The sequence below is a fragment of the Schistocerca piceifrons genome, chromosome 6 (genome assembly GCF_021461385.2).
Source record: "Schistocerca piceifrons isolate TAMUIC-IGC-003096 chromosome 6, iqSchPice1.1, whole genome shotgun sequence".
Lineage (NCBI taxonomy): Eukaryota > Metazoa > Arthropoda > Insecta > Orthoptera > Acrididae > Schistocerca > Schistocerca piceifrons.
In genome coordinates, this window is record NC_060143.1 from 513,823,112 (window position 1) to 513,848,233 (window position 25,122).

Consider the following 25,122-nt stretch of genomic DNA (forward strand, 5'->3'; position numbering starts at 1 on the left):
AACAGCTCATGCATCGAAGCTGCTTGCGAGAATAATATACAGAAGAATGGAAAAGAAAATTGAGAATGCGCTAGGTGACGATCAGTTTGGCTTTAGGAAAAGTAAACGGATGACGTTACGGCTAATAATGGAAGCAAAGCTAAAGAAAAATCAAGACACTTTCATAGGATTTGTCGGCCTGGAAAAAGCTTTCGACAATATAAAATCGTGCAAGCTGTTCGAGATTCTGAAGAAAGTAGGGGTAAGCCATAGGGAGAGAAGGGTCACATACAATATGTACAACAACCAAGAAATAATAAGAGTGGACGATCAAGAACGAAGTGCTCGTATTAAGAAGGGTGTAAGACAAGGCTGTAGTCTTTCGCCCCTACTCTTCAATCTGTACATCGAGGAAGCAATAATGGAAATAAAAGAAAGGTTCAGGAGTGGAATTAAAATACAAGGTGAAAGGATATTAAGGATACGATTCGCTGATGACATTGCTATCCTGAGTGAAAGTGAAGAAAAATTAAATTATCTGCTGAACGGAATGAACAGTCTAATGAGTACACAGTATGGTTTGAGAGTAAATCGGAGAAAGACGAAAGTAATGAGAAGTAGTAGAAATGAGAACAGCGAGAAACTTAACATCAGGATTGATGGTCACGAAGTCAATGAAGTTAAGGATTTCTGCTACCTAGGCAGTAAAATAACGAATGACGGACGGACCAAGGAGGACATCAAAAGCAGACTCGCTATGGCAAAAAAGGCATTTCTGGCTAAGAGAAGTCTACTAATATCAAATACCGGCCTTAATTTGAGGAAGAAATTTCTGAGGATGTACGTCTGGAGTACAGCATTGTATGGTAGTGAAACATGGACTGTGGGAAAACCGGAACAGAAGAGAATCGAAGCATTTGAGATGTGGTGCTATAGACGACTGTTGAAAATTAGGTGTACTGATAAGGTAAGGAATGAGGAGGTTCTACGCAGAATCGGAGAGGAAAGGAATATGTGGAAAACACTGATAAGGAGAAGGGACAGGATGATAGGACGTCTGCTAAGACATGAGGGAATGATTCCATGGTACTAGAGAGAGCTGTAGAGGGCAAAAACTGTAGAGGAATACAGAGATTGGAATACGTCAAGCAAATAATTGAGGACGTAGGTTGCAAGTGCTACTCTGAGATTAAGAGGTTAGTGCAGGAAAGGAATTCGTGGCGGGCCGCATCAAACCAGTCAGTAGACTGATAACAAAAAAAAGATTAGTTCCTACAGCATCACTTACCGATACCATCCCAAAGGGCCGCGAATTTGGCAGCGGAATTGCAAATTTCCATCTGATCCGGACAGTGGTCGCATGGGGTCTGGCGAACCCCATGGTGTGTGCCTACCAACTGAGCCACTCCTCCATTGACTATGGACTTCGAGCGCTGTTTGCCGCCGCAGCATAGCATAGGGGCCATTTAACCCACTTGCACCTGGAGCTTAGCATACCGAGTCTCGTCCTAGTTGCTGTCATATGAGCTGGACTCTAATTCTCTCTGCATTATTTGTAATGAGGCTTCGTTCATTAAGAGAAGCACAAGTAAATCTTTTGTTTACTGTGTTAACTTGTTCACTTATCATTTCTGCTCCAATACAGCTTTCCTACAATGACCATTGCCACACCACTCTATAGCTCGGCTCTCTTTACAGTTGTGTATGAACTTGTACCCAACTGTTCCACTATATGAAGCTGAAAATATTTGAGAAAGGCAATGTGGGACAATAATGGATGGTATTCATTGATACATTCAAGCAGTAGAAATGCGAGTGCGCCATTGCATAATGGTTACATTCCTACATATCAAGTCTCCAGGGACGTTAGCAAATACGCCACTCTCACTGTCTTGCAAATGAGGAAAGATTCGATTGCTGGTGTCAACGCTTAATATGGAAAGGATCCTTATGCAAGCTGGAAAGTAATGCCAGTCTGAAAAGTTACCGCAGGAGGTCATTAACAAGTATAGAACATTCGATGGTCTCCACCCAGGAGGCCGGCCGAGGTGGCCGAGTGGTTCTAGGCGCTACAGTCTGGAACCGCACGACCGCTACGGTCGCAGGTTCGAATCCTGCCTCGGGCATGTATGTGTGTGGCGTCCTTAGGTTAGTTAGGTTTAAGTAATTCTAAGTTCTAGGGACTGAAGACCTCAGCAGTTAAGTCCCATAGTTCTCAGAGCCATTATTCTACATCCAGGAGATGAAGGAAATACGAAAATTAGCGATGAAATATTCGATGTGAATTACAGTTCTAAAGAGAGAAATCGTAAGGTGAGAAAAGGCAGATTTCTGATTCTATTTTATGTGCTTTATTACGTACAACGTGAAGTACAGTCTTGGCAAATTAAACCTGACTCTTCAGTACCACAATTGCCAAACTTTTTTTCAGTATTTCGTATCATTTACAAAAGACATAATGAAGTGGTCTCCTCAAGAAATGCGTTGTGAATTTATATTTGTAATGACTTCAGCTTGATGTTCTCTGCATGACAATTAGCAATTTTCCAAATTTTGGGCTTCGATGCAGCATCAATTTCGTTCAAGCCTCATTAATTCAGATGCTACTGTGTGACACTCTCTTGCTGTACCTGATGTTGGGAGACGTTGGTCCTGCACGCAAGTAATACCAGTCAGTCGAAACCATTATAGCTAAGTGCCTGGACCAGTCCCACCCGCAGTTGTCACACGCAAGCAGCGTGAACATCAAGAATCCCTCGACACTACTACGCTGGCTGCGTCTTGCCTCCTAATGAAATGTACAAATGTACCACAGAGAAAAGTGGCGCACTGCGGGACACAGGTAGGCGATTCATGTCCGTGTTAAGCATCCAGAATCTGATCCCTTCTGTCGTTTCCCTAAATCATTCAACGTAAATGTCCTGATAATTCCCGAGCCCATCCGTGATCGATTGTCAAAGATATCGGGCTGCCCTCGAGATCGCGCTATCCTGGCATCTCGCTAGGAGGCGACACAGTCGCGACTCTGGACAACAAAGGAGCATGCACGGCCCGGCTAACTGCGCTCTAAATCCCACCTGCTAGCAGAGCTCTGTGTGACGCCCGACGAGTAGTGTCTGCGTAGGCGACTCTGCTTTTATTGCGGTTCAAGGGAAGTTCCTGCGGCGGTTGTGCAGTGGCACTCTGGCGACTCTGCTTTTATTGCGATTCAAGGGAAGTTCCTGCGGCGGTTGTGCAGTGGCACTCTGGCGACTCTGCTTTTATTGCGGCTCAAGGGAAGTTCCTGCGGCGGTTGTGCAGTGGCACTCTGGCGACTCTGCTTTTATTGCGGCTCAAGGGAAGTTCCTGCGGCGGTTGTGCAGTGGCACTCTGGCGACTCTGCTTTTATTGCAGTTCAAGGGAAGTTCCTGCGGCGGTTGTGCAGTGGCACTCTGGCGACTCTGCTTTTATTGCGGTTCAAGGGAAGTTCCTGCGGCGGTTGTGCAGTGGCACTCTGGCGACTCTGCTTTTATTGCGGTTCAAGGGAAGTTCCTGCGGCGGTTGTGCAGTGGCACTCTGGCGACTCTGCTTTTATTGCGGTTCAAGGGAAGTTCCTGCGGCGGTTGTGCAGTGGCACTCTGGCGACTCTGCTTTTATTGCGGTTCAAGGGAAGTTCCTGCGGCGGTTGTGCAGTGGCACTCTGGCGACTCTGCTTTTATTGCGGTTCAAGGGAAGTTCCTGCGGCGGTTGTGCAGTGGCACTCTGGCGACTCTGCTTTTATTGCGGTTCAAGGGAAGTTCCTGCGGCGGTTGTGCAGTGGCACTCTGGCGACTCTGCTTTTATTGCGGCTCAAGGGAAGTTCCTGCGGCGGTTGTGCAGTGGCACTCTGGCGACTCTGCTTTTATTGCGATTCAAGGGAAGTTCCTGCGGCGGTTGTGCAGTGGCACTCTGGCGACTCTGCTTTTATTGCGGTTCAAGGGAAGTTCCTGTGGCGGTTGTGCAGTGGCACTCTGGCGACTCTGCTTTTATTGCGATTCAAGGGAAGTTCCTGCGGCGGTTGTGCAGTGGCACTCTGGCGACTCTGCTTTTATTGCGGTTCAAGGGAAGTTCCTGCGGCGGTTGTGCAGTGGCACTCTGGCGACTCTGCTTTTATTGCGGCTCAAGGGAAGTTCCTGCGGCGGTTGTGCAGTGGCACTCTGGCGACTCTGCTTTTATTGCGGTTCAAGGGAAGTTCCTGCGGCGGTTGTGCAGTGGCACTCTGGCGACTCTGCTTTTATTGCGGTTCAAGGGAAGTTCCTGCGGCGGTTGTGCAGTGGCACTCTGGCGACTCTGCTTTTATTGCGGCTCAAGGGAAGTTCCTGCGGTGGTTGTGCAGTGGCACTCTGGCGACTCTGCTTTTATTGCGGTTCAAGGGAAGTTCCTGCGGCGGTTGTGCAGTGGCACTCTGGCGACTCTGCTTTTATTGCGGCTCAAGGGAAGTTCCTGCGGTGGTTGTGCAGTGGCACTCTGGCGACTCTGCTTTTATTGCGATTCAAGGGAAGTTCCTGCGGCGGTTGTGCAGTGGCACTCTGGCGACTCTGCTTTTATTGCGATTCAAGGGAAGTTCCTGCGGCGGTTGTGCAGTGGCACTCTGGCGACTCTGCTTTTATTGCGATTCAAGGGAAGTTCCTGCGGCGGTTGTGCAGTGGCACTCTGGCGACTCTGCTTTTATTGCGGTTCAAGGGAAGTTCCTGCGGCGGTTGTGCAGTGGCACTCTGGCGACTCTGCTTTTATTGCGGCTCAAGGGAAGTTCCTGCGGTGGTTGTGCAGTGGCACTCTGGCGACTCTGCTTTTATTGCGGTTCAAGGGAAGTTCCTGCGGCGGTTGTGCAGTGGCACTCTGGCGACTCTGCTTTTATTGCGGCTCAAGGGAAGTTCCTGCGGTGGTTGTGCAGTGGCACTCTGGCGACTCTGCTTTTATTGCGGTTCAAGGGAAGTTCCTGCGGCGGTTGTGCAGTGGCACTCTGGCGACTCTGCTTTTATTGCGATTCAAGGGAAGTTCCTGCGGCGGTTGTGCAGTGGCACTCTGGCGACTCTGCTTTTATTGCGATTCAAGGGAAGTTCCTGCGGCGGTTGTGCAGTGGCACTCTGGCGACTCTGCTTTTATTGCGGTTCAAGGGAAGTTCCTGCGGCGGTTGTGCAGTGGCACTCTGGCGACTCTGCTTTTATTGCGGCTCAAGGGAAGTTCCTGCGGTGGTTGTGCAGTGGCACTCTGGCGACTCTGCTTTTATTGCGATTCAAGGGAAGTTCCTGCGGCGGTTGTGCAGTGGCACTCTGGCGACTCTGCTTTTATTGCGGTTCAAGGGAAGTTCCTGCGGCGGTTGTGCAGTGGCACTCTGGCGACTCTGCTTTTATTGCGGCTCAAGGGAAGTTCCTGCGGCGGTTGTGCAGTGGCACTCTGGCGACTCTGCTTTTATTGCGATTCAAGGGAAGTTCCTGCGGCGGTTGTGCAGTGGCACTCTGGCGACTCTGCTTTTATTGCGGCTCAAGGGAAGTTCCTGCGGCGGTTGTGCAGTGGCACTCTGGCGACTCTGCTTTTATTGCGGTTCAAGGGAAGTTCCTGCGGCGGTTGTGCAGTGGCACTCTGGCGACTCTGCTTTTATTGCGGTTCAAGGGAAGTTCCTGCGGCGGTTGTGCAGTGGCACTCTGGCGACTCTGCTTTTATTGCGGTTCAAGGGAAGTTCCTGCGGCGGTTGTGCAGTGGCACTCTGGCGACTCTGCTTTTATTGCGGCTCAAGGGAAGTTCCTGCGGCGGTTGTGCAGTGGCACTCTGGCGACTCTGCTTTTATTGCGATTCAAGGGAAGTTCCTGCGGCGGTTGTGCAGTGGCACTCTGGCGACTCTGCTTTTATTGCGGTTCAAGGGAAGTTCCTGCGGCGGTTGTGCAGTGGCACTCTGGCGACTCTGCTTTTATTGCGATTCAAGGGAAGTTCCTGCGGCGGTTGTGCAGTGGCACTCTGGCGACTCTGCTTTTATTGCGGTTCAAGGGAAGTTCCTGCGGCGGTTGTGCAGTGGCACTCTGGCGACTCTGCTTTTATTGCGGCTCAAGGGAAGTTCCTGCGGCGGTTGTGCAGTGGCACTCTGGCGACTCTGCTTTTATTGCGGTTCAAGGGAAGTTCCTGCGGCGGTTGTGCAGTGGCACTCTGGCGACTCTGCTTTTATTGCGGTTCAAGGGAAGTTCCTGCGGCGGTTGTGCAGTGGCACTCTGGCGACTCTGCTTTTATTGCGGCTCAAGGGAAGTTCCTGCGGTGGTTGTGCAGTGGCACTCTGGCGACTCTGCTTTTATTGCGGTTCAAGGGAAGTTCCTGCGGCGGTTGTGCAGTGGCACTCTGGCGACTCTGCTTTTATTGCGGCTCAAGGGAAGTTCCTGCGGTGGTTGTGCAGTGGCACTCTGGCGACTCTGCTTTTATTGCGATTCAAGGGAAGTTCCTGCGGCGGTTGTGCAGTGGCACTCTGGCGACTCTGCTTTTATTGCGGTTCAAGGGAAGTTCCTGCGGCGGTTGTGCAGTGGCACTCTGGCGACTCTGCTTTTATTGCGGTTCAAGGGAAGTTCCTGCGGCGGTTGTGCAGTGGCACTCTGGCGACTCTGCTTTTATTGCGGTTCAAGGGAAGTTCCTGCGGCGGTTGTGCAGTGGCACTCTGGCGACTCTGCTTTTATTGCGGCTCAAGGGAAGTTCCTGCGGTGGTTGTGCAGTGGCACTCTGGCGACTCTGCTTTTATTGCGGTTCAAGGGAAGTTCCTGCGGCGGTTGTGCAGTGGCACTCTGGCGACTCTGCTTTTATTGCGGCTCAAGGGAAGTTCCTGCGGTGGTTGTGCAGTGGCACTCTGGCGACTCTGCTTTTATTGCGGTTCAAGGGAAGTTCCTGCGGCGGTTGTGCAGTGGCACTCTGGCGACTCTGCTTTTATTGCGATTCAAGGGAAGTTCCTGCGGCGGTTGTGCAGTGGCACTCTGGCGACTCTGCTTTTATTGCGATTCAAGGGAAGTTCCTGCGGCGGTTGTGCAGTGGCACTCTGGCGACTCTGCTTTTATTGCGGTTCAAGGGAAGTTCCTGCGGCGGTTGTGTAGTGGCACTCTGGCGACTCTGCTTTTATTGCGGCTCAAGGGAAGTTCCTGCGGTGGTTGTGCAGTGGCACTCTGGCGACTCTGCTTTTATTGCGATTCAAGGGAAGTTCCTGCGGCGGTTGTGCAGTGGCACTCTGGCGACTCTGCTTTTATTGCGGCTCAAGGGAAGTTCCTGCGGCGGTTGTGCAGTGGCACTCTGGCGACTCTGCTTTTATTGCGGTTCAAGGGAAGTTCCTGCGGCGGTTGTACAGTGGCACTCTGGCGACTCTGCTTTTATTGCGGTTCAAGGGAAGTTCCTGCGGCGGTTGTGCAGTGGCACTATGGACGCTGGATACCTGGTGTCGTTTCTTGGCTGACGTTAGGAAAATTCCCTGACGTCTAGAACTGGTCATGAATGCCTGCGTCTGATATATCTGTGACGATCGACTTCTTGATCACATTTCACCAGCATATGCAAAATTGTCCTGGCTGCGTGCAGACAAATGCAGAGATTCCCATACACTCTGTCTCATATACTGCCTTATAAATGTACACTGTCCCTCATATCTCTCCTCGCCCCTAACGCTCATGTCGGAACAACATGACAGAAACACACGTTCCCATTATAATAAAATACTCTCCGTTCCACTGCATTGCTCAGTCACCTTCTCCAAGTCCTTTACAGTAGCGGGAACCCGACTCTGCAATAACCTCCCTCGTTATGTTAGAGAACTTAAAAACATGTCCGGCTTCAAAAAACAGTTAATGACGTATCTACTTAAGCAACAGTAATGCGTTCCTCTGTACATGAATGCACTTCACCTCATTACTTCCCTCTTTCCCCCTCCTTAAATCTCCCTTCCCCAAAACTCGCTATACTAGTAAACATCTACTTTACACACCAAGATATTATGTACATCTGCACAAACCTTCAATACTATTGCCAATCCTTCTCATGTTTGTCATTATTATTTGAGTTTTTTCTGTTAGTATTATTGCTTTTATCATAATCTGTCTGTATAGCACCTGTTGTAAAAATACTGCCAGCATTTACTTTATTATGTCTTAGTCTCTACTCTTTATTCATATTGTCACTAGAGTAAGATAATTTCCTCATTTAAACTACGGTCATGAGGTAACTCTGATGTGTGAAATCTGCATGTGTGGAACACTGGTCTGATGTAAGAGAGGACCTGATGGCCCTAATGTGGTCAGGTTAAATAAATAAATAAATATTGCACGTAGTAACTGTGGTAGCGGTAGTGGGTGGTTGCCAGATGCAGTCTGTTGATAGAGGAGCTCTATATCAGCAAGTAGAAACATCGAACGAAGTTGTCAGGCATTGCCCGTATTAGTCGCCCGCTATGGATGCTTCCCGAGATGCATTTGCTGATGGAGAACAAAACAACTCTTAAGTGCATCGTGGGTGTCACATTTGCATGCAAAACTGTTTCCCACTGGCGTTAGGACAAGAGGCTCTTTCCTGCTCTGAATGTGCTGGTGCGTGTTTGAGCTATACAACTCCGGATTATGCGCGTTTTCTGTTAAAATTTTTTGTTTGACACTCCTGGGCACGATCTTGTTAGTGAATATTAAATTTTGTTACTGGTTCTTAAACTTGCCTGATTTAACAATTGAAAGAAAAACAGCCCTCGGTCACTATTTTTACCGGATTAACCTGGTTTCAACACTGCTAAGAGTGTCTTCTTCAGATTTTAAAACAAAGAATGGTATATATTCTATAACATGGTCACAGAATAATGGCTAAAAACGTATGATAAAGTATAAGTACGAAATCATCGTAAAAGACTGACAGTACTTATATGTCATTTATAAAATAATAAATATGCCAATGACATATAAGTACTGCCAGTCTTTTACGATGATTCCATACTTACACTCCATCATACGTTTTTAGCCATTATTCAGTGACCATGTTATAGAATATGGAGCATTCTTTGTTTTAAATTCTGAAGAAGACACTCTTAGCAGCGTTGAAACCAGGTTAATTTGTTAAAAATAGTGACCGAGGGCTGTTTTTCTTTCAGTTGTAACTATTCGCGGTCGCTGAACGTGCAGCCATGTACAAAATTTTGCGCCTGATGTAATTTGATTTTCACCTCATTTGTGGCTACATAAGTTTCAAGCAAGTTTCCTTTAATTATGTTGAATAATTATTTGCCAGTGTACGTTTTGTAATTTTTAAAATATACAGGGTGCTCAAAAAACAGTATCGAATACTTTGAGAGGTGGTAGTATTCCTCGAAACAAGAAAAATAAGTCCAATGAACATCAGTCTAGAAACATATACTTTCCGAGATAAACACATGTTTATAGGAAGGGCTGCGCGATGCTTGGTTGCGGATATTAGCACAGTCCTTGTACTAGCGCTCCGTCAAATGTGTCGACAGGGTATAATAACGTCTTACAGTGCTCTGCCTACCATTAGGTGGTCTGCAGTCAGTTGTGTAGTTCGAATCGTGTTACGCGCTACGTTAGTTTTCATCGTGTTTGTGTGCCTTATTGTACAGTGTCAACCCTTGGTACGTGTCATGGTAATTCACCTTCTTCCAAACGCGGATTCACTTATGTGTTTACTCTTAGTGCGCTGTTTGTACCTACAAGTGGAGTAGTAAATTACCACTTAGCAATGGAAGCCTACTACTCGACAAGCGAAATGTCGGATATGATATTCTGCTATGATTTAGCAAATGTACTTAGCCTGCAAGCCCGCCTCCTCTACGCTGAAGAACAACAACAGCGCAGAGTGCGCTCTCATAAGCTGTTCGGCAGACTTTGCCAATGTTTCAGAGACACAGGTACCCTTGCACTTCGAAAGACTGACAGTGGAAGGCCATGAACAGCGTGTGCTACGTTCGGAGGAAGAAAGCCCTCAGATGAGTGTGCGACGGTTAGCAGCACCAGAAGGCGTGGCTCTCTATCTTATCTGGGGGATACTTAATGAACAATTGCTACAGCCTGATCAGGCCCTACGGCCATAGGATCATCATGACAGACGGCGGTTCTGTCAGTGGCTCTTGCAGAAGTGTGTCACGGATCCACTGTCGACATTCGGGATTTTATTTACCGATTAGGCGGGGTTCAAAAGAGATGGTGTTGTGAACTGACATAACCAGCATGTTTGGGCAGACATAATTCCTCAAGAAATTCAGGAAAGATGGCATCAACACCGATCCTCAATGAATGTACGGGCTGGTGTATTTGGCGATAGATTAATAGGGCCATACGTGCTACAAAGGTTAACTGCGGGCGCATTATCTAGACTTTCTCATTAACGTACCTGCTACCTTGTTGGACTTGTGCCATTGCAGCAAGGAATACAAATGAGGTTCATACGTGGTGGCCCACCAGCACACTTTCGTCACAACGTGCTGCAGACGTTTCAGGACCACTGGATTGATCCAGTCGGGGAGGAGGGGTGGGAGCACACCTTGGTCTCGTCGTTCTCAGACCTCAATACTCTAGATTTTTGATTAAGGGGACACTTGAAGGAATTGGTCTACGCCGCGCCAATCAACGATGTCCGGACACTACAGGGTCACATCTTCGGTGCATGCCAGGAAGTACAACAACCACTGGGTATAATTCAAATGGGTGCGTTATTCCTCATGCCAGAGGGCAGGGGGTTGCATTGTCGTGAATGGTTCAAATGGCTCTGAGTAATATGGGACTTAACATCTAAGGTCATCAGTCCCCTAGAACTTAGAACTACTTAAACCTAACTAACCTAAGGACATCACACACATCCATGCCCGAGGCGGGATTCGAACCTGCGACCGTAGCGGTCTCGCGGTTCCAGACTGAAGCGCCTAGAACCGCTCGTCCACTCCCGCTGGCTTGTCGTGAATGGACGCCACGTTGAACACCCCCTATATAAGCACGTGTCTGTAGCAGGAAGTATGCATTTATGGATCCATGTCTATTGGCTTTATCTCAGAACGCATGCATTTTCGGAACCGCGTTTATTGGACATATTTTCATTTTTTTCGATGAGTATTACCACCTGTCAAAGTATTTGAGTCCGTCCCCATTCTCCATGCTCCGTCTCTAACGATCACCACAGATGTTCAAAATTCCTTCTTCCCTTCACTGAAGTACAATAACGTTCAGAATCTATCACACGAATAATATTATGAATTTCGTCTTATTGCCAGAAAGACCATTTTTATTATAAGTCTTACTGTGAGACGGATTTGAGTGTGTTGATTCAGAATCTTCAGAATAAATTAGTAAATAATTTTGTAAGACTAACTATCACAAAAATAGACATGTTCCGTAATATTTAGTAGAAGAAATTGAGAAATGCTGTAATTACATTCAGCAACTTGTGCGTACGAGGCACTAATTTTTGCTGATTACAGACGCTACAAAGAAGTACATTGCTTAAATTAACTAGAGTGGCAGCTAGGCCGTAACCAGTCGTCCCATCCCCCTCACCCCAAACACAACAGGACGAATGTAAAAAAACTAATAAAAATGTGTACAGAGTCAATAGCCAGCTATCAGAATCAGACTTTTATGCTATTATCCTCGTGAAGCAATAATCCAGATACAGTGGTGGAAGTCCCTTCTGCCTCTAATTCAGGGCCATGGACTGCTTTAATTATTCTCGTTGAATGGAGAACAGTCGGAGCACATATTCATTTGATACTGATGACGGGCCAGACCAGGTTGAAAACACAACTGCAAAAGTGAAGTAATAAAAGTTTACGTAAATACTGTGACAGCTTGCACTTTTTCCACTAAACTGAACTGCTTGATGAACTGCTGGCATAATTAGTTTTGTTAACAACGCATTTATTCCATGTAATCACTCCAATTCCATTGTTTCTGTGCAAATGAAAGATACATATCTGCATACAGCTAAATTTTACGTACAAACTACCAGAAGCACTTTAATATTTTGCTGATAAATAATCGCTACACTACCCAATAACAACGTTTAGTAAGTAATGGAACACTTTTTGGTCGGCCAATTTTGGTTGAAAGAATTTCAGAATTTGTTGCAGAATATCGTGGAATATTCCCGCTACAGACCCTCTAGTTTCATCAAGGTACGATAGGTGTCGGCGCTATACGTAACCTTCAAAATGACGTCTGTAAAGGAGGTGCCATTGAGTTTCGTTTGTAGGGAAATCAGAGCATCGCAGATATTCATCGGCTCTGCAGAATAATAACGGAAACCATAAAGAGCAACCAAGACCAAAAAGAGCAACGAAGGGCCATATGTGCGGAATTGCTTGTGCGTTACGAGGCTGGCGGGGGTGTTATTGATACATCAATTCGGTGGCTCCGCTTAGACCAGTAGAGTGGCATCAATAACGTGGCGAAACGCCGTCGGATTGAATCGAGGCTATGATGAAAAATGGGGTTCTATAGCCAAAACAGCGGGGAATAATATGATGAATTGGAACCTTAATAAAACCAAGCAACTTTTAAATAGATGTGTTGCATTACTTATTGAACGCCCCTCGTACTTCTTCGTTACCCTTTTGGCAGTTATTGCAAAATATTCATGCAGAATTGACACATCATGCCATCTGTTGATTATCTTGCACATTTGACCACCAGATTTCAATGTTTAGCAGGACAATTTAGGGAGGGTTTTGAAATATGTTTTCTTCCACTGTATTTGATAAAGTCATTAGAAGATCAAAACAAATCGCAAAACGATTTAGAAAAGATATCAGAATGGTGCGAAAATTGGTTACGCGATAAATCAGTCAAATATAAAGGCCATAAATTCAACTGAATACCTAGGAATTACAATTACGAACAACTTAAATTGGAAGGAACACACAGAAAATGTTGTGGGGAAGGCTAACCAAAGACTTCTTTTTATTGGCAGGACACTTAGAAAATGTAACAGATCTACTAAGGAGACTGCCTACACTACACTTGTCCGTACTCTTTTAGAATACTGCTGTGCAGTGTGGGATCCTTACCAGATAGGACAGACGGAGTACATTGAAAAAGTTCAAAGAAGGGCAGCACGTTTTATATTATCGTGAAATATGGAAGAGAGTGTCGGGCTGAACATCATTAAAAAGAAAGGTGTTTTTCGTTGCGACGGAATCTTCTCACGAAATTCCAATCACCTACTGTATCCTCCGAATGCAAAAATATTTTGTTGACTGACCTACATAGGGAGAAACCATGATAAAATAAGGGAAATCAGAGCTCGTACGGAAAGATATAGGTGTTTGTTCTTTCCGCGTGCCATACATGATTGCAGTAATAGAGAATTGAACCGTCTGCCAGGCACTTAAATATGATTTGCAGAGTACCGATGTAGATGTTACCGGAATTAAACTAAAAAAAAAAAGGAAAACATGTCACCAATTACTGTGCAAAGAAAATTATCGTACGATGTATGGATGTGACTCACCTAATGTGAAAACAACTAAGGAATGGTGTCATATGTTTCTGGCAACTGAAAATATTCTGGAACTTTCTGGCTCTGTACATCATGGTGTTTCGTGGAGGACATCAGACAAGTGTTTCTCAGAAGTACGTCAATTCAACAGGCACCTAAGGAAGTTAAAGTACCAAGAGCAACATTGCATCGTGTAGTACACCAGCCTCTTCGTTTGCATGCTTACGAAGACCAAATTCTGCAATATCTGATGCCAGAGGACGAAGCGAAGGCAGGGAAATGAAGGGCGAGCTGGTATTTCAAAACTACTTATCAGTGATGCAAATGCTAGTAACAAGAAAACGTGGTGCCGAAGCCATAAAACCTCAACTATGGAGGAACGGAAGAATGTCATTTGTTCGGAAGAGTCTTGTTTCACACTTCCATCTTCCGGCCGAGTTTACGTCCCAAGAGTAGAACATGACGCGTGTTCGGTAATGATTTTGACAGCCGTATCGTGGCATTCTGTGGGCCCCACATTTACGATGCAAGGGCGCATTACTGCCAACGATTATGTGACCATTTGGTTGATGAGGTCCATCCCATGGTACAATGATTGTTTACCAATGGTGATGTTATTGTTCCAAAACGACAGGTCCTCGGTTCACACAGACTGCGTCGTCCAGGACTGGTTTTGTGAGCAGGATGTTGAAGTATTGTATCTCCAATGGGCACCACAGTCAGTAGATCTGAGTATTATTGATCCGCTTTGGTCTACTTGGGAAATGGGAGTGCTTGATCGCTGTCCATCTCCATTATCGTTGCCTGAACTTGTTACTATTTTGCAGGAAGAGCTGCATAAGATTTCGTTGAATTCCATACAGGACCTATATCTATCCATCCGAGGCCGCTGTAAGCTGTTATGAACGCCATCTGTTTTCTTATACCGTGGTTGGTTTGTTGGTTGATTGGTTGGTTGAGTTGCGGGAAGGAACCAAACATCGGTCACATGGACTTAGGGAAGAAGTGGAAAGGAAATCGACCGTGCTCCTTCAAAGGAACCATACTGGCATTTGCCTGAAGCGATTTAGAGAAATCACGGAAACCCAAATGAGGATGGCCGGACGCGGGTTTGAACCGTCGTCGTCCCGAATGCGAGTCCTACACAATGTTGGACGTGTTACTGTGATGTGTTTTTGGTGTTTCCATATTTTTGTCCACCACCTGTATTCCGTCGACTGATTGCTAGCTTTAACATATATTCCCATGCTGACGTCCACCAACCAGCCCAGTTCTCTCAATTGTCGGAACATTAGTTGGAACAAATGACTGCCTGGGGTAACGGCCACTATCTGTCCTCAACTGTAGGCCGGCTTGCGTCCCGTACTCCTTAAGCTTTTGTGAGTCATGTCAAAATTTTGTATCATTTGCAGTAAAGTGACTAAATGCATAAAATGTCCAATGCTTTGCGTAGCGAACTGTCACAACGGGAAAACATGCCGTTAAAAAGTCTATGTAAAGGTAGTGCGACATGTCGTGAATAATACGCAAAACCTTGGGCATTTACATTTGTACGAGAATACATCAGAGCTCCATCGTATATTCTAAAAGTTTGTTAAAATTAATTTCAGTGACAGCTTAGAATACGGATTTGATTTCAGATAATTAGGAAATAACGAAGGTACACTACTGGCCATTAAAATTGCTACACCACGAAGATGACGTGCTACAGACACGAAATTTAACCGACAGGAAGAAGATGCTGTGATATGCATATGATTAGCGTTTCAGAGCATTCACACAAGGTTGGCGCCGGTGGCGACACCTGCAACGTGCTGACATGAGGAAAGTTATCAACCGATTTCTCATACACAAACAGCAGTTGACCGGCATTGCCTGGTGAAATTTTGTTGTGATGCCTCGTGTAAGGAGGAGAAATGCGTACCATCACGTTTCCGACTTTAATAAAGGTCGGATTGTAGCCTATCGCGATTGCGGTTTATCGTATCGCGTCATTGCTGCTAACGTTGGTCGAGATCCAATGACTGTTAGCAGAATGTGGAATCGGTGGATCCAGGAGGGTAATACGGAACGTCGTGCTGGATGCCAACGGCCTCGTATCAATATCAGTCGAGATGACAGCCATCTTATCCGCATGACTGTAATGGATCGTGCAGCCACGTCTCAATCCCTGAGTCAGCAGATGGGGACGTTTGCAAGACAACAACCATCTGCACGAACACTTCGATGACGTTTGCAGCAGCATGGACTATCAGCTCGGAGACCATGGCTGCGGTTACCCTTGACGCTGCAGGAGCGCCTGCGATGGTGTACTCAACGAGGAACATGGGTGCACGAATGGCAAAACGTCATTTTTTCGGATGAATCCAGGTTGTGTTTACAGCATCATGATGGTCGCATCCGTGTTTGGTGACATCGCGGTGAACGCACATCGGATGCGTGTATTTGTCATCGCCATACTGGCGTATCACCCGGGTGCCATTGGTTACACGTCTCGGTCACCTCTTGTTCGCATTAACGGCACTTTGATCTGTGGACGTTACATTTCAGATGTGTTACGACCCGTGTCTCTACCCTTCATTCGATCCCTGCGAAACCCTACATTTCAGCAGGATAATGAACGACTTCATGTTGCAGGTCCTGTACGGGCCTTTCTGGTTAGAGAAAATGCTCGATTGCTGCCCTGGCCAGCACATTCTCCAGATCTCTCACCAACTGAAGACGTCTGGTCAATGGTGGCCGAGCAACTAGCTTGTTACAATACGCCAGTCACTACTGTTGATGAACTGTAGTATCGTGTTGAATCTGCGTAGGCAGCTGTACCTGCACACGCCATCCAAGCTCTGTTTGACTCAATGCCCAGCCGTATTAAGGCCGTTATTACGGCCAGAGGTGGTTGTTCTGGGTACTGATTTATCAGGCTCTATGCACCCAAATTGCGTGAAAATGTAATCACATGTCAGTTTTAGTGTGATATATTTGTCCAATGAATACCCGTTTATGAGCTGCATTTCTTCTTGGTGTAGCAATTTTAGTGGCCAGTAGTGTAACACGTAACACGTAATTGCTCAGCCGTTACGACAGACTATAGTGTTACATGTGGTCCATGCACTCACCTTGCGAGGGTAGCAGCGGAAGGCGGTCGACGTCTGCGGCAACCGTGGCCAGGAGCGCCACCAGGGATAGCAAGCTCATCATCATAGCAGGGGCTGGCTCACTGCTCACTGCTCACTGCTCACTGTTGCTCATGCCTGCGGACACACGGAAAATGACATATTCCATATGACTTTGGTGGTGTGTGTGTTCTGATTAAAGGCAATACATGTTACACATGTATATAATCGGCATTTGTAAGTTTAACTGTTTATTCAGCCTAGCATTGTAATTCTTTTGATATATTTTTACAGCTGGGCAACAAAAGCGATGGTGTCTATCGACATAATCCCTCTATAGGTGTAGCAAGGGGTGACAGAAACTACGCTGTATTCGTCGGCACCGATATCGCCCAAAATTATTGCGCTTGCAGGGCTTGGCCACAAAGGAAAGTTAAAGGAGGAGTTCCAAGTGGCCAGGCAGTTAGGAAAGGTAAATGCCAGGTGCGAGTAGAACTCGCGCACTGAGGGTTCCGTATTAATTTAATTATATTTATAGACAGTTCATCCATTCCGGGAATCGAGGATATCGACGATTTTTTCATGTTATCGACAGAGACACTCACAAGATATCGGTCCCAGCGATTCCAAGACTTTTGAGAACGATTGTATTTCAAGTTTAAAGTCAGATAATAAACGGCAAAAGAAATGGTTCAAATGTGTCTGAGCACTATCGGAATTAACATCTGAGGTCATCAGTCCCCTAGATCTTAGAGCTACTTAAACCTAACTAACCTAAGGACATCACACACATCCATGCCCGAGGCAGGATTCGAACCTACGACCGCAGCGGTCGCGCGGTTCCAGACTGTAGTGCCTAGAACCGCTCGGCCACACCGGCCGGCCTAGCCTCGTCTCGCAGGCGCTACAGAGCAAAATTACAAAGTTCTATACGATGTTCGAAATCATGTCCCCTGAATGCCTGATGTAGTGACAGATGATGAGTGCGGAATTTATCCCGGTGCAAGAGGGATATTGCTTTATTAAAGCCTGAAAAATATTTGTTTGCTCATCCAGAAAGCGATGGAGAACATACTGACCATAGTTTCCAGTCTGCAAATCCACATTTTTCTTGTGCTGAATGAAAGAAATGTTTCTACTCTCTTTTTACTCAGCGGGATCAGAAACTATGATTATAACTGAAAGTTTTGAGTTCTAACGGATTGAGATATATTCTGCAAAAATTTTCACGCAAAAAATAGTATTATTCCTCGTAATGATAATAATAATAATAAAGAAATTTTACCAGACAATAGCTAACACACACATTATAATATAAAATCCACCAAACATAACAGACATGGAACACTTCTGGAGCAACATATGGTCAAACCTGGTACAACATAACAGGCATGCACGGTGGATACAAGCAGAACTTGAAGTCACCCAAGCAATTAATTCTACTCACAACTGGAAATCCCCTGGAAAATATAAAATAGCAAATTTATGGTTAACGAAGTTCACCTCAACACATTCACATGTAACTAAATTATTTAACAGTTACATTGCAGACCCATACACATTCCCTGATTCACTTACACATGGAATAACTTATCTGAAACCTAAAGATCAAGCAGACACAGCAAACCCAGCTAAATATCGCCCCATAACATGCCTGCCAACAATATACAAAAAATTAACTTCAGTCATTGCACAGAAATTAATGACACATACAACACAGAACAAAATTATAAATGAAGAACAAAAAGGCTGTTGCAAAGGAGCACGAGGATGTAAAGAGCAACTGATAATAGATGCAGAGGTGACATATCAAGCTAAAACTAAACAAAGGTCGCTACAGTACGCATACATTGATTACCAAAAAGCTTTTGATAGTGTACCCCACTCATGGTTACTACAAATATTGGAAATATACAAAGTAGATCCTAAATTGATACAGTTCCTAAACATAGTAATGAAAAATTGTAAAACCACACTTAATATCCAAACAAATTCAAATAATATCACATCACAGACAATACAGATTAAGCGTGGAATATACCAAGGAGACTCATTAAGTCCTTTCTGGTTCTGCCTTGCTCTGAACCCACTATCCAACATGCTAAATAATACAAATTATGGAGACAATATTACTGGAACATACCCACACGAAATCACACATTTGCTATACATGGATGATCTAAAACTACTGGCAGCAACAAATCAACAACTCAACCAATTACTAAAGATAACAGAAGTATTCAGTAATGATATAAATATAGCTTTTGGAACAGACAAATATAAGAAAAATATCATAGTCAAGGGGAAAACACACTAAACAGGAAGATTACATATTGGATAACCACAGCGACTGCATAGAAGCGATGGAAAAAACAGATGCCTATAAATATATAGGATACAGACAAAAAATAGGAATAGATAATACAAACATTAAAGAAGAACTAAAAGAAAAATATAGACAAAGACTAACAAAAATACTGAAAACAGAACTGACAGCAAGAAACAAGACAAAAGCTATAAATACTTATGCTATACCAATATTGACCTACTCATTTGGAGTATTGAAATGGAGTAACACAGACCCAGAAGCACTCAATACACTTACACGATCACAATGCCACAAATATAGAATACATCACATACATTCAGCAACTGAAATATTCACATTAAGCAGAAAGAAAGGAGGAAGGGGATTTATCGACATAAAAAACCTACATTATGGACAGGTAGACAATTTAAGAAAATTCTTTCTAGAACGAGCAGAAACTAGCAAAATACACAAAGCAATCACTCATATAAATACATCGGCTACACCACTGCAATTTCATAATCACTTCTACAACCCTTTAGATCACATAACATCAACAGATACGAAGAAAGTAAATTGGAAAAAGAAAACACTACACAGCAATCACCCGTATCGTCTAACACAGCCAGACATCGATCAAGACGCATCCAACACATGGCTAAGAAAAGGTAATATATACAGTGAGACGAAAGGATTCATGATTGCAATACAGGATCAAACAATAAACACCAGATATTACAGCAAGCATATTATTAAAGATACCAATTCCACAACAGATAAATGCAGACTTTGCAAACAACAAATAGAAACAGTAGATCACATCACAAGCGGGTGTACAATACTAGCAAATACAGAATACCCCAGAAGACATGACAATGTAGCAAAAATAATACATCAACAGCTTGCCTTACAACATAAACTTATAAAACAACACGTTCCCACATGCAAGTATGCACCACAAAATGTTCTGGAGAATGATGAATACAAATTATACTGGAACAGAACCATTATAACAGATAAAACAACACCACATAACAAACCTGACATCCTACTCACCAATAAAAAGAAGAAATTAACACAACTAATTGAAATATCCGTACCCAATACAACAAATATACATAAGAAAACAGGAGAAAAAATTGAAAAATACATCCAACTGGCTGAGGAAGTGAAGGACATGTGGCATCAGGATAAAGTTGACATTATACCAATTATACTATCAACTACAGGAGTCATACCACACAATATCCACCAGTACATCAACGCAGTGCAGCTACATCCAAACTTATATATACAACTACAGAAATCCGTAATTATTGATACATGTTCTATTACCCGAAAGTTCCTAAATGCAATATAACATATACCGTACAGTTAAAAAGGAAGTCACGCTTGATCAAGTTCCGCGTCACTTTCCATTTTTGACCAGACATAACGTCTGAGAAAAGAAAGAAAGAATAATAATAATAATAATAGCAATAATAATAACTGTTATTATTAAGTCTCTACCATAAACAGCACTATGAGCAGTTCAGAGGTTATCTCTACGGTAAGTTCCCTTAAATGATTTTTCGTTAACTGCTCGCCACAAAAGCGGAAAATAATATCACCATTGCCATGCGGATTCGCCAACATTACGGGCATCACACACACAGTTACTTCCGTGAAATCCAAGCAATCCAGGACGGTGTACAGGTCTCGCGAGTTCACTTCCCATTTGTGCTGAAAACACGCGCTTAGTTGCAGCCTGGCTGTGACATCATCCGAGGCAGCGCGTAAGCCGGCGTTTGACGCGGACCGTATGGTAGCTGTATGCAGGTGGTATCTGCTCCTTCGGACGTGTCCGAGAGAACAGGTACCATCGGTGACCATGCAGCTCTCTTAGAATGAAATGGTAACTAAATCGAGATCCTAACCTGTGACAGGAGTTGATGTATATCAGTGGGGACAGTTGAAAATCTGTGCCCCGACCGGGACTCGAACCCGGGATCTCCTGCTTACATGGCAGACGCTCTATCCATATGAGCCACCGAGTGCACAGAGGATAGTGCGACTGCAGGGATTTATCCCTTACACGCTACCCTTGGGACCCACATTCCCAACTTAATGTCCACACACTACTTTCGTAGTGCCCCTGTCCATTACAATGATTACACGCGGCAGTAAATTTTACCGAGTCCCGTAAGAGTTTGGGGAGTGTGCAAGGGATAAATCCCTGCAGCCGCACTATCCCCTATGCCCTCGGAGGCTCATATGGATAGAGCGTCTGCCATGTAAGCAGGAGATCTCGGGTTCGAGTCCCGATCGGGGCATAGCTTTTCAATTGTTCCCGTTGATGTATATCAACGCCTGTCGACAGCTTAGGGTCTTGATTTAATTATCATTTCAGTATGGTAGCTGGGTGTGAAGTGTGTCTTATTTCCTCTCTGGCCTTATTTATGTATAGTCGCAGCGGACGGCACAAGGGAACATCTGCCATCATCTGTTGTATGCCCAGGCATCAGCATCTAAATGGCCGCTTTCTCGGAGACATATATTTTAATAAGTCTGTCATGAATCAATTTACAATCTTCGTAATTTTTTTGTGAATGGCGTTAAGCTGACTTTAATTACAGGAATAGTTTTAGGTTGAGTGCATTTAAACTTTGCCAGCTAGAATTCTTAAAACTGCACCGACAGTAGAACATGACCTCTGAACTACAACTTTAAGAGATCTTGTATTGATTGTTATTTACATTAAGGTCTTGAAACTTATTATGAGTTAACTGTTTAATGGACGTAATCAAGTGCTGTAATCAGATCTATCATTAATATTACCGATATTTAATCTCCTACAAATAGGGACGTTTTTGTTCCAAATGGAGTTTTCAGCAGATTACTTGAAAACTAGTACAGGTAGCTTAATGGCGTATGATAGTTAATGTTTTTATATCAAACTGAAGCTTCATACGAATTCTCAAATATCGGTGTGTAATATTTAGCGCCTTCAATTTTTCGTAAAAACGCCGATTTTGACCAAAATATTGCTCCGGGCAAGTTGAGACATTTAACAGTTGATTTTGACATATGTTTGCACATTCTGAACAATTTTTGGCTTTCTAGCTTTATTATTTAGTGCCATTTGTTTTTATTTGAAACGACGTACTTAGGGAAACACATTCATCTGGGGGATTTAACAATTTAAACATTAATATACTGAAGCATATGTTGACAAAGTTTGGAAAAGCTAAAAATGGTTCAAATGGCTCTAAGCACTATGGGACTTAACATCTGCGGTCATCACTCCCCTAGACGTAGAACTACTTAAACCTAACTAACCTAAGGACATCACATCCATCCACGCCCTAGGCAGGATCCGAAACTGCGACCGTAGCAGTAGCGCGTTCTGGACTGAAGCGCCTAGAACCGCTAGGCCACAGCGGCCGGCTTGGAAAAGCTACTTTAATTTTTAATTTCATCCCTAGATTATGGTGCAATACTTGTATTCTACGCGCAGGCGCGTTATGATGACGTGGCGCTAGTAGCAGTGAACTGGGTTATGTCCTGGCACACTTAATCGCCTGTGTATCACTCAAATGATACAGCGCTTGTTTCGCCACAACTCGACTGGCTCATCCCACATTCCTTGGCAATGCGTCTCGTGTCACCATGGGGACTGATTAGCGTAGTGGACAGAACAGCTTCTTCATGTGCTCCGTCAGTAGTAGTCCTCGTTCTCTTACGCTGTGTGAGGTTGAAGCTGTCCGTTCCCACTAGTTACTTAATAATTTGTGCAAGTGCCTGGCCCGACGAAAGTGACGATCAGGATAGACTTACCCAAACCGCCGTACCGTTTAGACAGAATTTCTTTGATATTCGCTGTATAAAAGTAGCATGTCTAACTTCTCTTCATTGGTGTACATGTCTGCAAGCAAAGACTGTTGAACCAGATATGAAGTGCAGTGTTTCAGTATCTCGAATGATGCCAGAGTTCAGAGCATTATCCATACAAAACGCTACGTGCCCCTCAGCACACTATCAGTTGCCGAAAAACCTGGTTTCCATATGTGGAACTGTTCATGAAATAAAAGGAGTGTCACATCTTACATGGCATCTGGTAAGAATTACCTGCACTGATGGGTTAAACCTACAATTAGGATGCCGTTACGAAACCTGAAGCTACCTTTTTAAACAACGATGTACCATCTGCAAGATTGTGAGAGCTTAGGTTGTCAAATAACTTAATGCAGTCGGGTGTTGCTGTCGACAACTGACAATATTTCGACTGGGCCAACTTTCAAGGCAATTCGTGTTTAAATATTGGGTGGTTGTCGGCGGCTGCATTCCCTTAAGTTCAAATGGCTGTAAGCACTATGGGACTTAACGTCTGCGGTCATCAGTCCCCTGGACTTAGAACTACTTAAACCTAAGTAACCTAAGGACGTCATATACATCCATGCGAGAGGCGGGATTCGAACCTGCGAGCGTAGCAGCAGCGCGGTTCCTGACTGAAGCGCCTATAGCCGCTCGGCCACAGTGGCCGGCGCTACATTACCTTAAGTTATTGGAACATTTGTAATACTGTTGCGTATGCAGTCATTTACTAATTTCTAAGGAATTTAACGTATTTATGGTTGGACTATAGTCACGGTTACGATAAACGCCTTTAATTATATTACTCAAGTACAGTATTTTACTGGTTCAAGTGTTACTAGACTCACCTGTATTTTAGCGGCATTTATCACATTAAAAAGTTATTAGTCCCTCACCTGACCGCACTGGATTCTGACATTTTTTTTGCAGTGAATACAGTCGTTCTTTTGACGAAGGCATGAAAAGGGAAACTGTTGCGCAGCAAGTTAAACAAAGCGTGCAGTCCAACTCCCTGTGGCAAATGCACTGGCTAAGCGTTCGTTTTGTGAAAAACACAGTGGTGTGGCGTTTCCCTTTGATCTCGACCACAAAACGGGATGCGCAGCGCGGCAGGAACAGCGCAGTCTACCGCCTAGCATTTTGTTATTTACCTTAAAGGACAGTTGCGAACCTCGCCTTTGTGCTGAATGTTGAATGCTAGCTATCGGGTGGCATCCTTTTCCACCGCCAACAGTCTTGGATATCTACGAACACTACAGCTGTTAAATGCTGTACTCAGAATACTACGTTTTTTAGCTGGCTGGAGCAATGTTCGCTTTGTTGTAACTTATCATGTAGTATCGTCAAAATTATTACAGCTGTTTCTTTCTTTTCGAGAAGCGTGTACATGGAAAGTAGTGCCAACGTCTAATTGCACCTGTGTCGGGAATGAAGAGTCTACGCAGGGTGTAACAGAATCACATTTTAAAAATTTGGGATTTTTTAGAATAAGAACTTTTGAACGTTTTCATATGAGGAACCTACAACCGGAAAAGTGAAATAAAGTTTCTACAGCCATCACTGGGCTGTTGAATATCCATCCAATACCTGTACGAAAAGTTACAAGGTGAGATTCTCAGTGAACATTTGGGCTGCAATTCTAGGAGCTCACTGCAGTGGACCATAGATCTTACCAGATCGTTTGAATGGTGTATGGTATTTCACTTTTATCTCTCTTTTTCAGGCATCCTGACTCCACTCCGTATAATAATGTAAGTGTACCCAAGGTTTTATGACATTTTAATTTTGTTTCCTTCCGTACTTTCTTCTGGAATGGTTTCTGTAGTCGTTCCGCATATTATTTGGCATTTGTTAATCTTCTTTTCCACTATCTGAGTACCTATTGTTACCCTTGTACATATTTATTTCAATTCTATTAGTCCATCTCTTTTCCTAGTAAAATATAACCAGCCAGTTACGCTGAGTTGTACGTTGGATGGTTAAATGTCTATACTTAAAAATAGGAACAGTAACTGATTTACACAGTTTCATTGCTTTACGACGAATGAAAGTTGATTCAGTATTTATTTTTTTCCCTACGTTATCAGTATTTTACGCCTGATAAGATAATCAGTGCTACGTTGAAGAAAGTGTAATCGTGTATTTTGTTTTCCTTATGTGTCTGGGTTAGCGCGGAATCAAAATGTGCAGCCTTCCATTGGATTCAAAATATTCCTCTCTATCTCCTCTGCCCCCCTCTTCTTGTCCAACTCCTCCACTTCACTTTCTCTGTCCATCTCCTCCGCCCTCTCTTTCTATCTCCTACTTCCCTAAGATCTCCTGAGCTATGTCGTGCAATGATACAATTTTGTGGGAACAGTCAGCGGCATACGTGGATACTGTCTGCTAAATGTGTCCGAATGGAGATAGCAGCAA

General features: G+C 44.3%; 1 non-coding gene across 1 annotated transcript; it reads right to left on the bottom strand.

Annotated features, from left to right (window-relative positions):
• Positions 1-20,817: 20,817 nt before the first annotated feature.
• Trnat-ugu lies at positions 20,818-20,892 on the bottom strand. The gene has a single exon. It is a non-coding gene; the product is annotated as a tRNA-Thr (tRNA).
• Between the last annotated feature and the right edge of the window lie 4,230 nt (positions 20,893-25,122).